Source organism: Heterocephalus glaber, unplaced genomic scaffold, assembly GCF_053883595.1.
Source record: "Heterocephalus glaber isolate CG9 unplaced genomic scaffold, H.glaber_assembly_v1.0 deba00001472, whole genome shotgun sequence".
In the NCBI taxonomy this organism is placed as follows: Eukaryota; Metazoa; Chordata; class Mammalia; order Rodentia; family Bathyergidae; genus Heterocephalus; species Heterocephalus glaber.
Genome location: NW_028258315.1, coordinates 91,244,209 through 91,256,052, shown reverse-complemented (window position 1 = coordinate 91,256,052; position 11,844 = coordinate 91,244,209). Strand labels below are relative to the sequence as shown.

The 11,844-nt window shown below is 38.9% G+C and overlaps 1 pseudogene; it reads right to left on the bottom strand.

The window, feature by feature from the left end:
- Positions 1–1,185: 1,185 nt before the first annotated feature.
- LOC101721578 (DNA endonuclease RBBP8 pseudogene) lies at positions 1,186–6,371 on the bottom strand (annotated as a pseudogene).
- Between the last annotated feature and the right edge of the window lie 5,473 nt (positions 6,372–11,844).

The window sequence follows — 11,844 nt, the reverse complement described above, 5'->3', positions numbered from 1 at the left end:
AATCATTTTCATCCTTATTTACACTTTCAATTTCTCACACTAGAGAAACTATTCGATATTTACACGTGTGTCCTATTTATTTCACTTAAGAGTATGGCCTCAATATGCATCCATTTAGCTATAAACATCTCTATTTTCTCATTCTTTATCGCTGAGTAGTACTCCATTTTATAAAAAAAACCACATCTTCTTTATCCAGTTTTCAGTCGATGGGCATTTGGGCTGTTTCCAAGCTTTAGCTATTACAAATTGTGCCGCTATAAACATAGGTGCACATATATCGCTGCGGTATGATTCTTTTAATTCTTTGGGGAAGATTCCCAGTAGGGGAATAGCTGGGTCAAATGGGACCTGTAGTCCTAGTTCTTTGAGGTATCTCCATACTGATTTCCACAGTGGTTGCACCAGTCTGCACTCCCACCAACAATGGAGAAGGGTTCCTTTCTCTCCACACCTGAGCCAGCATTTGTTATTGGTTGATTTCTTGATAGCAGCCATTCTTTGTGGGGTGAGGTGGAATCTCAGTGTTGTTTTCATCTGCATCTCTCAAATGACCAGTGATGTTGAACATTTTTTCATATATGTCTTTGCTGTTTTTACTTCTTTGTCTGAGAAATGTCTGTTTATTTTGCATGCCCATTTTTGAATTGGGTCTTTGGATTTGGGAGGTCTGATTTTTTTCAGTTCTGTATATATTCTTGATAGTAGACCTTTGTCTGAGCTACAGCTGCTAAATATTTCTTCCCACATTGTAGGTTGTCTCTTAGCTCTGTTGGTAGTTTCTCTTGCAGTGCAGAAGCTTTTTAATATGATGAGATCCTAGTTGTTAATTCTTTGTGCTAGCTCCCGTGCTACTGAAGATTCGTTCATGAAGTCTTTTCCTATGCCAATGTCATCAAGAGTTCTACCTAACTTATCTTCCAGCAAGTTTAGTGTTTCTGACTTAATATTTAGATCTTTCATCCACTTCGATCTTAGTTTAGTGCGTGGTGATAGGTATGGGTCTACAAAACACATTTTTAATAGGCGATTTTAAAGTCAATTTATAGAGAATCCAAAAAAAATCAATACTTAGCACCAACGTTAACTATAAATACTCTTTTTTTTTTTTCTGGTACCAGGTATTGAACTCATGACCTTACGCTTGTGAGGCAGGCACAGTGCCACTGAGTTAATTCCCAGCCCTTAACTATAAATACTAAAAGAGAATAACTGCCCTCTGTCCTTCCGTTTTTGTTTCAGCCTCTGTATCTTTTGCACCTTACATTTTGGTCAAAACATTGTGTTGTAAGGCTGCCGTCTTTTTGAGTGAGGGCAAAGATCAAGATCTTTACTGTAACCTCTTGCCATACAAGTCTGAGTGGAAGGAAAAGCAACTTTCCTGAATTTCCCTGGTGTTTCACGTGGACTGTAGTGAAATCTGTGTCTTGAGCAGGAAGCCAACTTCTTTTCTATTTCTCCTGGTGCATATCTGCCCAGTAAATTTCATATTCTTTACATGTGTCCCAGCAATTTTCTTGGTTTTTCTTTTTTATGAGCCACCTAGAAATGAAGAAAAATTCCTAAGCTAATCTCTGTCTCATCATCTTTAAAATATGGCTCCACAAATGCTTTCTGCTTGACCTTATCTTCTTTATCATCATGTACAGTTGGTGTCTTTATGGCAGAAGATAATTCCTCCAATTCCTTGACTACCTGGGGGAAACTATTTGCCAAACAGGATTTATATTCTTCATGTGTTGTCTGATTAAACATATCTTCTAAGCTACCACTCATTTTTCTTTCTCTGTCTTAGTGTTGTCAGACTTTGTTTTAGCAGTTCTGCAGGGATTTAACTGAAGAATTGATGCAAGTTCACATCCTCCATGGACCAATCTGGTTTTTATTTTTATTGGCTTATGAGAACCAGCATGTTTCATATGATCAAAAAGATTTTCTGTTTTCAAACTTTCATGTAGATGTAGAGGGATTATGAAGTCAGGATTTTCTCCTTTTATATGTAATAGTGGGGTTTTTTTTGGCCTGGAGGGAATTTACTCAAAGACTGGAAGATGCACTCCTGTAAGCAAGACTCCTGGGGGAATCTTGGGGTCCTATGCAGCTCACATTCAAGACCCTACAGCTTGAGGAAGAGCCCTTAGGAATGGGCTTAAAAACTTCATATTTACTTGCTTAAATCTGTTTTTAGAGGTCTCATTTTCTTGGCTTTTCTCTTGATGTTAAATAGCCAAAAACTGATCAGTCAGATCCAGGGGTTTATGTGTAACAGGTGCCCACTCACGGAAAACTGACTATCCATTGGAAAAGGAAGAGTATTTTCTTTATCTAAAGAGGCTTGAGGCCAGCTTCATGTTTACTTTCTTCCTTGTCTTTCTTCCTTTTGAATGTTTGGCCTCCCAATAATTTCAGGGACACTGTGTGTCTATCAGTAACTGTATTTTTAGTGTGATCAGTACTACATATCCTGTTTATATATAGATTCACTTATATTTTTAAGACTCTGCTTACTAGAAGATGACTGGCTAAGGACCTTATTCACTTCAGACCAAAGACTGTGATGTGTGAAAAGGGCAGTGCTTAGATTTTGATCTAGTTTTCTCTGATTAGAAATAGAAGTGTTGCTAAAAGGAGCTGTTTTCAGATGGCTTTGTTTCCCAGTGTCTAAAAGAGAAGATAAACTTGTACTTAAAGTTACCCAAACTACTTTTCACTTTAGAGGCAGCTCCAGATACAGGAGGCGACACCAAAGTAGTCAGTCCTTCTTGAGGAGGAGTGAAATAGAACCTGAGAATCTTAAACTATCTTCAGGATTTCTCATGGATTCCTCAAAAGGTTGTCTCTTGTGATCTCCTTCAAGACAGTGGTGGAGCTCATCACCAAGATGGTTCATGGGACCTTGAGATTAAGATTCCTCTTGGCTTCAAGTCCATGGTTTCGGCAACAACTGCAGTAGCCAGTGGAGCTCACTTTGATCATAAGTGTCAGCTACCAGATTTTCCTTTACTTTAGGGCTATGTTGTGAATGAGTTGAAGCCTTGAAAACTCTTCTTATTGCATTTGTCCACACAGAATACTCTAATTTAATATTTTTTCCTATACATTGGACATGGAGAGCCTCTTTGTTTTTGTAGCTCGTTAATGCCAGAAAATGGAAAGGCTGTTATTGGTGAATCTGGAATAACATTTTTCCCACATTCACGCTCAGTTGCTCAAATTTTCTGCTGCAGTTGTTCAGAAAACTGTTTATTTCCTTCCTGAAAAGTGTTCTTTTCATTCATGAGCTCTCTAAGCTTTTATATTTTAATTGACATTTATTTGTATATATTTTTGGGGTACAGAATGATAATTCAGTACATGTATACAATGTATAATGATCAAATCAGAATAAACTAGCATTTCTAGCCCCTGAAACATTTATCATTTCCATGTAGATTTCTTTACATCATATTTCCTTATCTCTTCATATAGGAGAACAGTTTCTAGAGAAAGTCAGGAGGGCTAAACTGAGATGCGTGTTATTTGCATGTCTTTTTTGTTGCCCAGAACATGCCAAAAATCAGGAGAAGCTTCTGGATCTGAGATCCTGGGTGAAACTTTCACCATCCAGGCCAATTCAGGTATCAGGCCTAAACAAGAAATAAGAGGCTGCTAATAAGAGTGCAGATAAGAATCCCATGCCCTCAAAAAGATCTTATACCTCTTAGGAAGTTAAATTCAATATATAATTAGTTATATTGATTCAGTGGCTGTGTTTTAACAGGCTTGTTTTTCTGTTAAAAAGTCATAATATAACTACTTATTATCAGGCAGAATTTGGGGTTCAGAGCATTTGCTCTAAGTTAACATTTGGCACAAGGTAATTTTGAGTGCAGAATTAGTCCTCCAAAGCAAAATAGCTGAAGTTGGTAGAATTTATACTCATTTTTAGCAATTTCCCCAACCCATCAATTGTTGAGTCCCGTCTGGTGGCCAATGCCCTTTTGATAACTCTTCCTCACTTCTAAAAAGTGGCATTGTTCAAGGTTGAAGTTAAATTGATCATGCTAGGAAAAGCTTATTTTTGATAAGTTATTTTGATACCTTTCAGGATCTTCATTTAGCTGAAACAAAGCTTTAAACTGAAGGGTGAGGTATAGTAGTGAATTATTAGGCAGTTACTACAGTTAGGTTTGGGGTAGATGACACAGGGAAAATATTTACTCCATCATCCTATACCTGAACTCAAACCAAACCAGTAAGCATTATTTCCTACAAAATGCAAATTAGCAAACTTTAACTGAATGCCCACAATATCTTACTGTGAGAATATGGTTTAGTCTCCAAAAATTAGGGACAATTAAAGATTATGTAAATTGGGAATTTTTAATTTGGAATCTTTAAATATTCTATGAACTACCTAAAGTTCACCCCTGTGCCAGCACTGAGGCAACTAGTGACAGAGCTGACTGACGACAGCTGGCTGAGTCATTTTGTATACATGGAGGTTTATAGCCCCTCTTAGGAACTAAACTAAGTAGTGGATGCTTTATGGTGGGGATTAACATGCCCTACCTGTATCTATGCACTTTATATTTACTCTAATGAGTTATACACTTCGGCTTTTTGTTCTAATCTTGCATTCTCTCTCCTTCTCAGCCCCTGGCCAGGGAGCCAAGCCTTTCCTGTACCAGGAGTTGGTATATATTCTAACCCCAGGTCAGTGCTCTTTCCATATCATGCTTTTAGAACCATCTCTGAGAGGGATGGACGTATAATCCTCTTTTGATTTATATTCATATATTGAGCAGACCCATCCCAGAACCAAGCTGGGCCTTTTCCTCAATCATCAGGTTGTTATTAAAACCTGCCTGTCCCTGTATGTGAAACTACAGAGCTGATGGTGAGGTTCTGTTGTAATAGGGCTGTGTGAGCACATAGCCTGTAGTAAGCTGCGGATACAGACTAGTACTGGTTGTATTCATTCCCGGATGTACCACTTCCATCTTTCAATGGATTGCTGCTTATAACTTGGTGGATTTCACAGAATCCAGTTCATATTGGATTGTTCTAGATGCAAAGTCATTTAGTCATTAGTGGTCACTCCATTTCTATCACACCAGGAACTGTTTTTGGAAAGGTGTATGCATCTCTACTGAAAAGGGTATGATTTTGATCTTGGATCTTCTATTGTGATTTTCACACTGGGGCTTTTCATAAAGTCCTCATCATGTCTTTTCTCATTTGCTATGTTGTTTAGACCAAGAAGAGTCACTTCCATTGTACCCTAGATCTGCCACAGAGCTATTTCTTGCTCTGGATCCTACTCAAAATTGGCAGCCTTTAATGTTACTTGGTACATGAGTAACAGTAGTATTTCCTGATATTAAATATGCCTTTAGAACCTGAAGAGGCCTACTAAGTACCGTTTGCTTTTTTTTTTCAGTAGGAAGTACAAGATGCAATTATTTGTTCTTAACTCTGGAGGGAATGTCCTGGCATAGCCCAGTTCAGTGATTTTACTAATGTGGCAGATTCTAAATCTTTATAGTTTTTCTCTTTCATTCACTGGAAGTCTTGTCTGAACAAGTCCTTGATGTACTCGATCAGTGAAGGTGAATCTTTTAGAGCTCTCAGTAATAAACACCCGGCTGCGGTACACATGCCATAGGTTGGCCACCACTGTGCTAGATGCTTGTTTCCTGTCTGTCTGATTGACATAGTTGTCATCTTTATGGATAATTAGTATAATAACCTGTGGTATTTTTAGTCTGGTCTGGCTGGGAGTCTGGTGGTCTGGTGGGAGAGCTAATATAGCTCCAGAACATGATTATAAATATATACCATATACAAGACTATAAGTGCATACTGTTGTTTATTCTAAGTGAATGCAGACTGTTTCTGATTGTCTTTGCTGTAAGATAGAAAAGAATGCAAGAATTACCAGATTGTACCATATGTCCATGTCATCTTAATCTGCTCTACAGCAGGCATAGCAGCTGCCATTGAGGTTACTACTTGGTTAAATTTACAGTGGCCTATTGTCACAGTTTGGATCTGGAATGTATCCCAAAGGTTCAGGTGTCACAGGCTTGGTCCCCAGCTGATGGCACTGTTGTTAGGTAGTGGACTCTTTAGGAGGAAGAGCCTAGCTGGAGAAAGAAGGTCACTGGGGACATGCCTTTAAAGGGTACATTGAAACCCTGGTCACTCTGTATCTCTCTCTGTCTCTGTCTGTCTGTCTGTCTTTCTCTCCCCTTCCTTCCTTTGCTTCTCTCCTCTTTCCCCTCTCTTTCTCCTCATGGCCATCATGAAGTGAGGAGCTTTCATCTGCTATGCCTCTCCACCATGATGTACCCCCTTACCATAGGCCCAGAAACAGTGGAGCCACTCATGGACTGAAACCATGAGCTGAAATAAATCTTCCCTCATTCAAGTTGATCTTCTCAGGTATTTTGTTACAGTGATGGAAAGCTACCAGAAAGTTGGTACCAAGAAGTGGGGCTGCTGATATGTCTATACCTGATGATGTGGTTGAGAAGCCTTTGGAACTGGTTTGCAGGAAGGGTTTGGAAGTACAAGCTAGGGAAGCTCCAGAATGTAGTAAGTGGTGCTTAATGGGCAATTCTGGTCAGAGCTCAGAAGACTAAACTGCAGAGAGGAATGTGGAAAATAGACTGTCCTTGTGAAGTGTCAGATGGAAATGAGGACTCTACTGGGAATTGGACTAGAGGCCTGTCATGTTACACTTTGGCCAAGAATTTGTCTACATTTTGTCTTATCTCCTGAGACTGTGTATAAGCTTGAATTTAAAGGTGATAGACTAGTTCAGTGGTGGCAAACCTATGGTATATGTGCCACAGTTGACTGTTTGTTATCCTTGAAAGCTCTAAAAGGTTCGCCATCACTGGTCTGGTGGAGGAAATTTCAAGGCAGCACAGCGTTCAGACAATGGCATGGGTACTGTGTGCTTCTTTCACCCAGACTTACAGTGAAAAATGGGCAAAAGAAGAATAGAAAGATTTGAAAAACTTGCAATTTGGCCAGAAAAGAAGCATGTGTGTAGCTGGGGCTGAGGAAGGTGTGGTCGCTGAAGAGATCAGCACCATTAAATGAAACTTTTTTTTCTTAGATAGGGTCTCACTGTGTAGCCTAGGCTGGCCTTGAACTCGAGGTGATCCTCCTGCCATCAGCCTCCTGAGTGATAGGATTACCACCATCCCTGGCAAAGAGAAATTAAATCTCAGGAATTGCCAAGACTCCACCCATTGCAGGTGGGGTATAAGGGCGTAAAATTAAACTTGTTTGGAAGACTTTGCTCTGAGAATAGAGGTTTGGGGTCCTGTTCCCTCAGAGCAGTCTCAGCCATGTTCCCTCTGGATTTGTATCACTGTGCTCAGACAATCAGATGCTCAGAGACCACTGCAGCCAAGTGGACTCTTCTACTGCTGCAGCTGGCAGCAGAACTTGGCATCGTGCACGTGATATTGGTTTTGCAGGCATGCAGAATGCAAGAGTTGTGGGGTCAGGGAGATTTTTCCCCAGATTTCAAAGGAAGGCCTGGGAAGTCAGGCAGTGTGTGGCAGGGTGGGTGACCCTGCAGGGAGCTCCTCAGGAAGTAACGCGTGAAACTGTGAGAGTGAGGCCAACGCTGCAATAGGGGCCTCAGGAAGTTAGAGTTGCCAGGAATGTGAAACACCCACCAAGGGAAGCTGCAGGCAGTGAACAGAGCCAGCTCAAGAAAGAGGTCACACTGGCTGCAACCAGACAGGCTGTAGGAACGGGGTTTCGTTTTTTTTTGGGGGGGGGGGTACCAGGGATTGAATTCAGGACCTTGTGCCTTCGAGGCAGGTGTGGCGCCACTGAGCTAAATCCTTGCCCCTTCTCAAAGCTTTTTTTTTTTGGTACTGGGGATCAAACTCAGGTCCTTGCGCTTGTGCAGCAGGCGGTGAAACCACTGAGCTAAATCCCCGGCCCTCAAAGCTTTTGTTTTTATCTTTTATTTAGATGTATATATTTATTTTTTATCAGCATCTGATTGCAGTCCATAATGTTTACATGATTATAGGGTTGGTACAGTGCATAACACATCTTAATTCTTTTTTGTCCCCTACTCCTCCCGTCCCAGAGTCTACATCATGCCACCATGTTCCCTGGATGCCAGACTTGGAGCTGGAGGGTTTTTTTGTTTGTTTTTTCTTTTTCCTTTCAGTATTGGGATTGAACCCAGGGCCTTTGCACTCAGTTACATCACCAGGCATCTTTTTTATTTTTTATTTTGAGACAGGGTTTCAGTAAGTCTCTTAAGTTGCCCAGATTGGGTTCAGACTTGTGATTTTCCTGCCTTAGCCTCTAAGGTGGCTGGGATTACAGGTGTGTACTACCATGTTCAGCTGGAGCTAAGGGATTTGTTTGCCCAGCTGGGTTTTGGTTTTGCTTTGGTATAATCCTTCTTTGATTTTGAACTCCAAGTTCAACATTAGGTTATTTATTTGAGCTTACTCTGTTTTTCTCTTGTGGGAATTCACTGCTGTAAATTTCCCTCATAGGACTGCTTTCATTGTGTCCCATAAGTTTTGATATGTTATATTTAGATTATCATTTAATTGTAGAAACTGTCTAATTTCTTCTTTAATTTCATCTGTGACTCATTAGTTGTTCAGGATGGTATTATTTATTTTCCAAATGTTTGTGTAGTTTTAGTGGTGTCTTTTGCCATTTATTTCCAATTTCATTGCACTATGGTCTGATACTATACATGAGATAATTTCAATTCCTTTGTATTTACCTAAGCATGTTCTGTGGGGTAGTATGTGGTCTATTTTGGAGAAAGTCTTGTTTGCTGCTGAGAAGGATGTGCAGTCTGCTGTTGCTGTGTAGAACATTCTATAGAGGTCTACTAAGTCCATTTGTTCAAAGGTTTGGTTCAGCTCTGATATTTCTTTGTTGATTTTAAAAAAAAATTCTAGTTGATCTGTCTAATTTGTGACAGTGGAGTATTGAGGTCTCCTATTACAATTGTATTAGTGCTTATCTGATTTTTCATATCCATTAGTATTTGTTTTACATTGTTGGGTATATTGGTATTTGGTGCATATATATTTATGATTGTTATCTCTTCCTCTTAGATTGTTACCTTAACAAATTTGTAGTGACCTTCTTTGTCTCTTCTGATCAATCTTGGCTTGAAATCCACTTTGTCTGTAAATAGAATAGCTACTCCTGCTTTTTTCCAGGTGCCTGTTGCATGAAGAATTGTTTACCATCCTTTGACTTTTAGTCTGTGAGTTTCTTTTTGAATTAAATGTGTTTCTTGTATGCAGTGTATTGTTGCAACTTGTTTTCTCTCTCTCTTTCTCTTTGTTTGTTTGTTTCTATCTTTTCTTCCTCCCTTCCTCCCTCCCTCTCTTCCTTCCTTCTTTCTTTTTGAGACAGGGTCTTGCTATGTAGGTCACGGTGGCCTTGAACTCATTATGTAGCCCAGGTTGGCCTCGAACTCACAGAGATCCTCCTTCCCCTGCCTCCCAAGTTCTGGGATAACAGGCATGTGCCACCACATCCACCCTGGATTTTATTTTTTAATCCATTCTGCCAATCTGTTTCTTTTGATTGGTGAATTGAGACCATTCACATTGACAGTTATAACTGATAGGTATTGACTTGTCCTTGTCAACTTATTATTTTCCTGTTGTTGATTCCCTTTCTTTCCCTTCTATTTAATTGCTTGCCTTGTCTGGTGGATTCATTCTATTGAGATTCTTGGAATTGTTGTCTTCATTGTCTTTTTATAGAATGTCCTTCAGAACTTTTTGGAGTGCTGGTTTGGTGGTCATGAACTTCTTCAGGTGTTCTTTATCATGAAAGTATCTTATTCCTCCATCAATTTTGAAAGATAATTTTGTGAGATACATCGATCTGGGTTAGAGGTTTTTTTTTGTTGTTGTTGTTGTTTTGGGCTTGAAATAGTTTATTCCAAGCTCTCCTTGACTCAAGGGTGTGTGCTGAGAAGTCAGCTGAGATTCTGATGGGTTTTCCTATGTAGTTAATTTGTTTCTTTTCTCTAACAACATTTAATATATATTTTGAATTTTTAGAATCTTGACTATTATATGCCTTGATATAGTTTTTTTCTGATCATGCCTAATTGGAGTTCTATATACTTCATTTTTCTGTATGTCAAATTCTTTTTCCATGCTTGGGAAGTTTTCTGCTATTACTTCTGTGAACAGGTTTTTTTATGTTCCTTGTGCTGTCTTCTAATTTTTCATCGATTCCAATTCATCTTAAGTTATTCTTCTTTGCATTGTCTAGCAGTTATTGCATTGATTTTTTTTTGTGGTTCCTTGCTATTTTTAGCACATCATTTTTTTTTTATGGTGCCAGGGATCAAACTCAGGACCTTGCACTTGGGAGGCAGGCATGGTGCCACTGAGCTAAATCTCCTGCACTGTTCCTTGCTATTTTTAAGAAGTCTTTCATTTAATGATTGCCAACTGCAACCCTATCTTTTAGATCTGATATTCTATCTTCACATTGGTTGATTCTGTTGTATATACTTTCAGTCAAAGTTTTAATCTCCTGGATATCTGTTTGAATCTGCTTTATGGAACCTACTTCTTTTCTATAATGGGCATTTATGGTTTCCAGCAGTTTCCTAAGCTCCTCTATTTTTTAAAAATCTGTATCTACTCTAGATTTCCTAACCATGTCCTTCATTATGGTCATTATCTCTTTAATTATCTGTGTAATTATTTCTGTTTTGTCTTTTTCTAGAGACTCATCCATTGTTTTTTACTTCTACTGCTACCATTTCAGAAAATTTAGCTGGATGGCTTTTGATTTCTTCCATGTTAATGCCTCCTGGATTTGCCTTTGGGAGCTGGAGGTCTGGAGTTGCATCTTGCTTTTATATTTTCTCATATTTTATTTTTAATTTGTTTTCTACACTGATGCTTGTAAATTGCTTATGGTAGGTAGCTTTATTGCCAGTATCGAGACCTCTTTAGGAAATGACTACTTTCCAGAGATCTTTTCTAGGTGTAGCTGGCTCTTGGCTTTTGAGTCTGTCCCAGGATCCCACTCTTCCATTTATTAGGGATGAGAGGGTGCAGCCTGTTTGGCCTACAACCTAGTTCTTTGGTACTGAACTGTAGTATTGTTTATATTTCCTATACAATCTATTGGCATACAAGGAAGATCAATTGATCACAGCAACTATGTCACCTTGGTTAAAGTAGTACAATCAGCAAATAATAATAATATCAAACACAGACTAGAAAATGACAAGCTGTGATAACTAATAATTTGACACTTTTAACCAGATATACAAGATTTATAGTTATATAACAAAATCTAAGACAAATCAGAAAATTATATATAGTAAATATCCATAGAATAGAGCAATTTACCCTAAAGGGAGAAACCTAAAAGTGAGAAAAGGGAAAGAGAAGAAATAGAGAAAGAAAAAAAAAAACCCAAAAAGATTAGAAGCAAGGTTGAATGACAAAGGAAGATTACTCAAGTATAGGAAACTGGTGAAAAAGACAGGAGGGAAAGAAAGAAAGAATGAAAAAACAAAAACAGAAACAAAACAAAACAGAACTACAAATAATGTTCATCCTCACAAAGAAAAAAAAGAAACAATCAGAGGCAGTTTCTCTGTTATTTCAAGCCTGTTGTTATCTTCTGGAGTCTATAGTTTTGTGGCAGTGTCCAATTCAAAGTGTGACTCTGTTCTTGCTGGTAGACAAAGGAGGTGGTCAGTCAGAGACCAGATCCATGATGGATAATTCCAACATGTCAGCTGTAGGATTAGGGCTTGTTAATGGTTCTGGGACTTTCAAATCCACAGAAATTCAGGCTTGTCCT